This window comes from Nannobrachium achirus (assembly GCF_963921795.1).
Source record: "Nannobrachium achirus genome assembly, chromosome: 19".
Lineage (NCBI taxonomy): Eukaryota > Metazoa > Chordata > Actinopteri > Myctophiformes > Myctophidae > Nannobrachium > Nannobrachium achirus.
The window spans coordinates 30509183-30519224 of record NC_137826.1 but is presented as its reverse complement, the minus strand read 5'-3'; positions in this window follow the sequence as shown (position 1 = coordinate 30519224).

Below are 10042 nucleotides of genomic sequence, written 5' to 3'. Positions count from 1 at the left end.
TATTGTGACTGTGGCGAGTCATGCCCCGGCCGCTCAGCTGCTAGATTCTGGAAGCCCAAATCAAAGCCGATGTTTAACAAAAGCCCAACTTACACCAATTAACATTGAGTTGGCCAGCATGGCAGCCACAGCAGTGGGGGTTGTGGTCAGGGCTGTGGAATACAGGAATAGCAGTGGTCCAATCTGACATACTAGATTACACATAGTTTCATGTTGGAATCACACCGTTACACACCTCCACATGATGCATGGCCCAGTTCATGTGGTTGATTTAGCTCTTATCATATGGCAAGGCATGCATGTAACAGACAATTTGAATTGGTGGCACGAGCATTAATATTGCATGCATGTTTTAAGTGTTATGTAATGGAATGTGTGTCTGAATTAAGTCTTTAACTCTAGAGTCACGTCTTTAACTGTACTGTTATACTGTAAGTTGAATGCATTATATTACATATCATGTAATAATCATTTTTATTTCATTATTTACAAAAAGTAATAATAATGTTTGTTTATGTTTAAAGTTTTTCTGTTCTCTGATTCTGTAAAGATCAGTGTGATACGTCATACAGGAAGGAGAAGCAGCCAATGATGTGCCACAAACACTATCAGCCATTTTTATCTGAACCCCATAAAGTTGTGCCTAGCTGTTTGCAACCTAGCCAGTTACAGTACCAGGATGCCCCACAGAACACATTCAAAGTGCTTGATCCAGTTCTGACAATGCACTTCAACTTAAAACAAACTAACACAAAAATGCCAGGAGCACTAATTTTAGACATCCCAGTGCATGCCCACCTCCAAAAAAACACTTCAAACTCTCTGTTCCCATTTTAACATGGATGGAAAAATACTGGAAACATGCATCAGCTGACAGCTGCTCTTTTCTTAGCCAATTGCATTGCACACTCACAATCTCCTGTCTCCAATGCGAAAACACACAGTTGGGCCTTCAGAAATATCTGCCCCACAACAAGCCTGACTTCTCATGGGGTGAGCGTGTGTAGGAAGCTTGTGCATGCACTACATATGACAAACCGCATTACTGTCTGGATGGCGGACAACCCTAGCTAGGCCACCCCAAGGCCTGCAGTCAGGGACGTGCTGGGCCCCTGATTCAGCCCGGGAAAAAGAGTTGGAGAGGCCCTCATTGCTGCTACTCAAAGATTTACCATTTCAGATCACGACAAGTGACAAGCCAATTACATGAGTTATATATCGTTGTTGTCGGGTGGAAACCTTGTATGTCCAAAACCGTTTGTTTTGTATTTATCATTTTAAAAATTATTGAAACTAGTGAAAACAGCCGATCTACAAGCACACAACGCCTCGCACCGCGAGGCGTTGTGTGCTTGTAGATCGGCTGTTTTCACTACTTTTGTGCAACGGCCTTGTATGATGAAGCAGGGCTTTGCTTTGCGAATAAATCTACAAATTTGAAACTTGGAAATACGAGGTTTCTGCCCGACAGTGACGATTTACTTTGTTGGCCGCCCAGCCCCCAAAATGGAACGAAGGCAGACATTTTATTTAATTTTTTTTCCCAATGGCCGGCCTGGACCGGCCGGGAATGAACAGGCCGTTCGGGAGTTGTCCCGCTTTTCCCAATGGCCAGCACGTCCCTGCCTGCAGTCAGAGCTACGCCGCAGCTGAGTTACTGTGCTTACTCAAATATTCATAAGTGGATAATGAAAATATAAATAGTTTGCATGTGATACACTGGAGGTTGGGATAAAATAAAAAATGCAACCTCTGTCAACTTGCATCACTGTTTCCGTGCTTTGAGGCCAGCCTATACAGGAGTAATGGGCATGGGCTTCCAGAAATGTATTAGGCATGATCGCGAAATTGCATGTTTAACCCCCATACCAACCCATTCTTTCAAACATGGCAGCCATGTTTGTTTACATCTGAAGAAAACATAATGGCCCATAAATCATGAATGCCTGAACGGATTTCCAAGCGTATTTTTTTGTTTGAAAGCTGTGAACAGTGTGCACACACGTGGTGCATCAGCTAGGCATGGGCGTGCACTTTTTACACAATTGCGCAATTACATGGAAGTCTATGGTAACCATGGCAACGTGGGACATTGAAGAGAAAAAATCATAGCGACATAAGTGTTTTTGATGACATAACTCGAGTCACGTTAAAATAAATCAGTCTCAGTCATGTCACCTGAAAGCAGGTGATCTAGGAAGGCTACAGTATGTTGCAGACTTGCAGTGCTTGCCTATACTCTTAACCGTGCACTGAGAGGCAAGTTGGACAGTTGGATATGACATGGTTGAGATACTTGTATATGCTGAAGAACATATTTATGATTATTTCGATTATATTTAAAACTAGAATGGGGTGTTCCACAGAGTGCAGATCTCCACCAGGCTTGTTTTAATGCCTTTTTTCCTCTGCATACTGTAGTTCTTGGCTCGGATACTGGTCAGGTGGGCACTAGGGACATCGGGGCACCTTGATGTAAAATTGTCTATTTTGTCCAAAATGCTCCTATTTAAAGAAAGTATACATCATGTCTGAACAATGAACATGCATGGTACATCATTATCAGACTTATTTTTGAGCGGTGGTCACAACGCTCCTATACGTGGCCGTGTGTGTGGGTCTGTCTGTCTGTATGCGTGTCTGTATGTAGCCTACAGTACCTTTTGTGACCACCCATGTTAAGGGAGGGGCGCTGTTGTTCAGGCCAGGCCAGGCACACACACACACACACACACACACACACACACACACACACAATATATATATATATTTGTTTTGCTGTTGCGCAGCCTCCACGACCACCGCTCAGTTCACACGGGTGTGATTTTTATCCTCTTTGTTTATGCCCCCAAATAATGGATATAGAGGTTTTGTAGCAATTTTTAGAAATATTGTTGTTTAAGCATGCAATGATCATGTATATCATAAGTATATTTGCAGAGAAAGGAGGGCTGGGGGCATGGGGCAGAGGAGGCTACTACCAAGGTGTTCAAGGAGTTAAACTATGCTCGATTATGTTAGTGTGGTTCCCCTGACATCACAGCGAAGTCAGAGTGTGATGTCAGAGCGGCAAACCCATTCTCTTAGAGTGGTTCCCCTGACATCAGTGATGTCAGAGCATGATGTCAGAGTGCCAAACCCATAGACCGTAAAAAAGTGTACACGTCCAGACGGAGTCATGATGTGCCGTTTCACAAATGCCAAAACCCATTCCACGTTCATCACATGACCGAAAAACCAGTTTCCTGCGATTCAAAACATGTCATTATTTATCTCTCTGTTGTGAATGCACCTTAAAAGTGAAAAAATAACAACAACAAAGCCTAGAAAAAAGCAGGTGCGCTTCCTCTGAATGCCTTTTTGTTTAGGCAGTGGGTGCTGCAGCTATAAATACAGCTAGGTTCAAATACCACTGTAGTGAAAAAAGCAGCACATCAAAATAAAGGATGCAAGACTGGCTCAGATACACATTCTTATTTATTGAGGATGCTTGACGTGTTTTGTCCTCAGCCTTCCCCAGAGCAGATTCAAAATGTATTTTAAATCTGCTCTGAGGATATAATTATGTTAATAGCAGCAATTCTTGAAACAAACGTGACTGCAAACAATACGCACACACAGCTCAACTCAGTAAAAGTATGCAGACAAGACTACTAAAGTAACATGCGTAAGCATGACAAAATTGTCTGGCAGTGGTTTGAAATTGAGTTTTAATCCCACCACTCCAGGAAGAAGTGGCCTCTGTGAAATAAAATTCATTGATTTAGCCATGAAATAGTCTCAGAAAGCTTAAATAACAACATAAGACTAATGTTTCTAATCAGAACACTTGGCCTAGGCCCGGTCCGGGCACCTGGGCTGGGTGGAGTCTGGCGGTTTCACTCTCCATCTCTCCCCCCCATTTCCTGTCAGCCTACTGTCTATTCCTATCAATAAACGCATAAAACCCCAATAATAAATCTTTAAAAGATAATAATAACTAGAATTGACAGAGTCAATTTTGACAAGTGTGCCTGCAGCGCGCTAAATGCGCGACCTCGTGCGGCGGTTCGGACCGTGAGACCGTCCGCCGAGTCGTCCGCGTTTCGTCGTGAGAGGGTCGGTCCCCGTGAAAAACGCGTTCTGGCACGAAACGGTTACGTTTCGCGCGTTTGTGACGCCCCCTAGGGGTCGAAGTGGAAATGCTTTTGGGGAATCGTTGAGTATGCCGCCCGCGACCTGTGGTTGAAATTCAGTGTTGACTCGACCTATTGTTTGTGATTTATGGCTATCGTTTGCGAAACGGGCCCCTCCCGCTAACTTTGGAAGCGCGTTACGAACGAACGGTACGGACTATCGAAATATCCTTTGACTATGTTTATCGCGTGGCTTCATAGATCATGTGTACCGGTTTTTAAGACATTTGAAGAAAATATGTAGGAAAAGGAGCAAAAAGTGTGTTTTGGAGAAAATTTGAAATGGTGAAAAATCTTCCCATGTGCAAATTGCCGTGTCCTATATGGAGAGATGCGTCGTGACCCAAGGAATCCAGGGAAAAAAGAATTTTAATTCTCCGACCTATGGTTCAAGAGTTACGAGGCAAGTGGTCCGTTATAGCGCCACCATGTGGCCAATTGGAAATGCTTTTGGGGATCGTTGAGTATGCCACCCCCGACCTGTGGTTGAAATTCAGTGTTGACTGGACCTTTTGTTTGTGATTTATGGCTATTGTTTGCAAAACGGGCCCCTTTCGCTAACTTTGGAAGCACGTTACGAACAAACGTAATGGACTATCGCAATATCCCTTGAGTATGTTCATTGCATGGGTTCATAGATCATGTGTACCGTTTTTTGTGCAATTTGAAGAAAATATGTCGGAAAAGGAACAAAAAGTGTGTTTTGGAGAAAATTCAAGATGGCGGAAAATCTATCCTGGCGCAAATGGGCGTGGCCTATATCGGGAGATGCGTCTTGACCCAAGGAATCCAGGGAAAAAATAATTTTAATTTTCCGACCTACGGTTCAACAGTTACAGGCCAAAACGTAAAGTGGCCTGTTATAGCGCCACCATGAGGCCGAGTGATGTAATTATTTTTTGATTAATTCTTACAATCATTATGAACCTCCTCTCCAAGTCTTGAAACTGTAGCCCCTATGGTTTGCGAGAGAAAAATAATTGAATGTGAATTTTTGCTTTCTCCCATTATAAGTCAATGGGGACAATTTAATTCACTAATAAATTAATATAAATTAAACTATAGAACCTTTCTCTTAGCAAGTTACTAGCACACCATTCCCGAGTAAGCCGGTCGATTTGACATATGGCGCGAGTGTGTGGTGCAAAAACTGTGGGAGGAGTAGCGTGCCAAACTTTGGGGAAAAGCATGGACATACATACACTAGAATTGACAGAGTCAATTTTGACAAGTGTGCCTGCAGTGCGCGACCTTGTGCAGCGGTTTGGACGGTGAGACAATCCGCCGAGTCGCCCGTGTTACAGTTCACTACAGTAAGGCACAGAACGGTACCATAAAAGTACAGTACACTACCATACAGTACAGTACAGAAGACACAGTACACTACAATACAGTAAGGTACAGCACACTACAGTACGGTAAGGTACAGTACACTACAGCACAGTAAGCTACAGCACAGACAGTACAGAAGATACAGTACACTACAATACAGTAAGGTACAGTACACTACAGCAGAGTAAGGTACAGTACAGTACAGTACAGTACAGTACAGTACAGTACAGTACAGTACAGTACAGTACAGTACAGAAGACAGAGTACAATACAGTACGGTACGGTACAGTACAATACAGTGCAGTAAAGTACAGCACAGCTCAATCGCAATGCCTGTGTCTGAAACGCGTTCTGCCACGAAACGGTTACGTTTGGCGCGTTTGTGACGCCCCCTAGGGGTCGAAGTGGAAATGCTTTTGGGGATTCGTTGAGTATGCCACCCCCGACCTGTGGTTGAAATTCGGTGGTGACTCGACTTATTGTTTGTGATTTATGGCTATCGTTTGTGAAACGGGCCCCTCCCGCTAACTTTGGAAGCGCGTTACGAACAAACGGTATGGACTATCGAAATATCCTTTGACTATGTTTATCGCGTGGCTTCATAGATCATGTGTACCGGTTTTTAAGACATTTGAAGAAAATATGTAGGAAAAGGAGCAAAAAGTGTGTTTTGGAGAAAATTCAAGATGGCGGAAAATCTATCCATACGCAAATGGGCGTGGCCTATATGGGGAGATGCGTCATGACCCAAGGAATCCAGGGAAAAAATAATTTTCATTTTCCGACCTACGGTTCAAGAGTTACGGGGCAAAACGTAAAGTTGGCCGTTATAGCGCCACCATGAGGCCGAGTGATGTCATTATTTTTTGATTAATTCTTACAATCATTATGAACCTCCTCTCCAAGTCTTGAAACTGTAGCCCCTATGGTTTGCGAGAGAAAAATAATTGAATGCGATTCCCATTATAAGTCAATGGGGAAAATTAATTCACTAATAAATTAATATCAATTAAACTATAGAACCTTTCTCTTAGCAACTTGATAGCACACCATTCCCGAGTAAGCCGGTCGATTTGACATATGGCGCGAGTGTGTGGTGCAAAAACTGTGGGAGGAGTAGCGTGCCAAACTTTGGGGAAAAGTATGGACAGACTTAAGTAAGTAAATATGAGCGATAACAATAAGTCTGCCCATGCTATGCATAGGCACACTTAATAAATATGAGCGATTGCAATAAGTTGCCAATGCTATGCATAGGCACAATCCATTGCATTTCCTGACTGACTTTGTCCTATTATTATGTTATGGCCATTGGTGTTCCAGCCAATGTTCTGTGACCGTAACAACGGCCAGAGGGGATGACAACAGAAATGTCAATGAATGCTTCACAACTCTATTTTCACTGTACCTCTCTCTTATTTGTGAAATGATGTTACATTGTATTCAAATTCAAAATGACAATGAAAAGACAAGCATGTTTATTGTACTGTACCACTGCATATCTATTCATTATGCTCATTGATTTAATATACATAAGACAAAAAAAACTTACACGGTGTGGTCTCCTTTATTGTGTGGCCGTGAATTTCAACATTTTTTTGGACAATGTCTGATTCACATGGGATATAAGTACCAAAAGACATCTATATGCTCATTGATTTAATATACAGTGAGAGGGAAACAAACTTACACTGTGTGATTTCCTTTATTGTGGGGGAGTGAATTTAATCAATTTTGGAGAAACTGTCTGATTCACATGGGATATAAGTACCTAAATTCAAACTACAAGCTCTTAGAACATAGAAATGTAACTGACCTCAACAATTGCATGATGGCCCATTCACTTAGTTAGTCATAGCACATACCAATACACATTCAAAAGAACTTACACTTAAGGGAGGATAAGTGTTTCTCTTTGCTTAAATAATAACAATGTGAAAATGATGTTTTAATCAATCACAATTACATATTTCCTCAAAACATTAAGGCCTAGCCTAGACCCTATTCATATTAACCTGCATACATTTGTGTTACTTTTTGTGTGCATCCTGCTCCCACTGTGTCTGCATGCATGATGCACCACAAAGCTAACAGCAAAGCCGACGAACACTTTCATGTTATCCACTCATGCAACAGGAAAAAAACACTTCAAATCAATAGTTAGGCATGGCCCATACCAATAGACATTCAACAGAACTTACACTTAAGGCAGGATAAGTCTTTCTCTTTGGTTAAATAATAACAATGTAAAAATGATGTTTTAAGCTTTACAGAGAAAAAAACAATATAATACCTCACAAACACAATCACAATTACATATTTCCTCACAACGTTAAGGCCTAGCCTACACCCTATTCATATTAACCTGCATACATTTGTGTTACTTTTTAAGTGCATCCTGCTCCCACTGTGTCTGCATGCATGATGCACGACAAAGCTATATAACAGCAAACCAACGAACACTTTCATGTTATCCACTCACTCACACCATCGCCTCATGCAACAGGAAAAAACACATCCTGCGAGTCTGCATGTGGGCTTGTGGATCAGGGACCCCCAGATGTAAAAAATGACCACATGTGCTCACACGTCACACGTCACACTTGTCCCCTGCTCATATCTCCCCAACCATTGACCCCATCCATGCCAGATTTTACACACACTCCCCTTGCCTAACATACTACAACCTCCAAGGACCCCCGGAGCCCCAGGGACCCCCAGGTCCCTGGGGGACCCCCAGATGTAACACATGACCAAATGTGCAAAAATGACCAAATGAACACCCCAACAGGGCTGCTCACAGCCATTTCCCGGGGACCACCCACTCCTGGTGCTCCAGAACGGATGCAAAAGTGGTGGCGCCCCCAGTGGAGGACCCCCTGCCACTGCAGCGCACATAAAATGCTGTAACTCAACCTAGCAGCGTCCGGGAGAGCAGGGGCCAATTTTGTACAGTAAAATGTTACAAAGATGTTATCAGAGGTACAGTAGGACGTTCTTAGGGGATTGTCATTGTAATAGTGAACAGAACTATTATGGTGTTTTTTCAGTTAAATCTCAAAGTCCAGAGGTTTTGACTAAGTCCCATGTTTTTGTAGTGACTTTAAAACTATATTACTCCACCTTCTAAATAATGTGTTTTTGTTGTGACTTTAAAGCTATATTACTCCACTTTTGTACAGTAAAATCTTACAAAGATGTTATCAGAGGTAGAGTAAGACATTCTTAATGGATTCCCATTGTAATATTGAACAGAACTATTATGGTGTTTTTTGAGTTAAAGCTCAAAGTCCAGAGATTTTGTCTAAGTAATATGTTTACGTGTCGCATGTTTGTGACGCCCCCTAGGGGTCGAAGTGGAAATGCTTTTGGGGATCTGTTGAGTATGCCACCCGCAACCTGTGGTTGAAATTTAGTGTCGACTCAACCTTTTGTTTGTGAGTTAGGGCAATTTTTTGCCAAACGGGCCCCTCCCGCTAACTTTGGAAGCACGTTACGAACGAACGGTACGGACTATCGAAATATCCTTTGACTATGTTTATCGCGTGGCTTCATAGATCATGTGTACCGGTTTTTGAGACATTTGAAGAAAATATGTAGGAAAAGGAGCAAAAAGTGTGTTTTGGAGAAAATTCAAGATGGCGGAAAATCTACCCATACGCAAATGGGCGTGGCCTATATGGGGAGATGCGTCATGACCCAAGGAATCCAGGGAAAAAATAATTTTAATTTTCCGACCTACGGTTCAACAGTTACAGGCCAAAACGTAAACTGGGCTGTTATAGCGCCACCATGAGGCCAAATGACGTAATTATTTTTTGATTAATTCTTACAATCATTATGAACCTCCTCTCCAAGTCTTGAAACTGTAGCCCCTATGGTTTGCGAGAAAAAAATAATTGAATGCGATTCCCATTATAAGTCAATGGGGGAAATTAATTCACTAATAAATTAATATCAATTAAACTATAGAACCTTTCTCTTAGCAACTTGATAGCACACCATTCCCGAGCAAGCCGATCAATTTGACATATGGCGGGAGTGTGTGGTGCAAAAACTGTGGGAGGAGTAGCGTGCCAAACTTTTGGGGAATTGCATGGACAGACTTAAATATATAAATATGAGCAAGAACAATAAGTGTCCCCATGCTATGCATAGGCACACTTAATAAACACTTTGATAACTTTGTTTTTCTAATCCTATATCTATCCGACAGTGAAATAATTATTTACATCAATAAACGAAGGAAATAGTATTTGGGTTTATTCCAGGAAAGAGTTCCAGATCAATTCTTCTCACGTTAACACAGAGATACAAAGGTTTTATACACATAGGGTTTTACGCCTGGCGTCATCACGTCAAGCCGTCAGAATTGTGCTTAGTTTCCTGGGCAACCAGGGTTGTTGTGACATCAAAAAACTGTAAACAATTCTGAGGTTAACCTAACGTACTATCTACATATTGTTGACTTACACTCGTAGCCATTACACAAAACAACGTTGATAGCACAGCCTGGGAAGCTCAGACATTTTAAC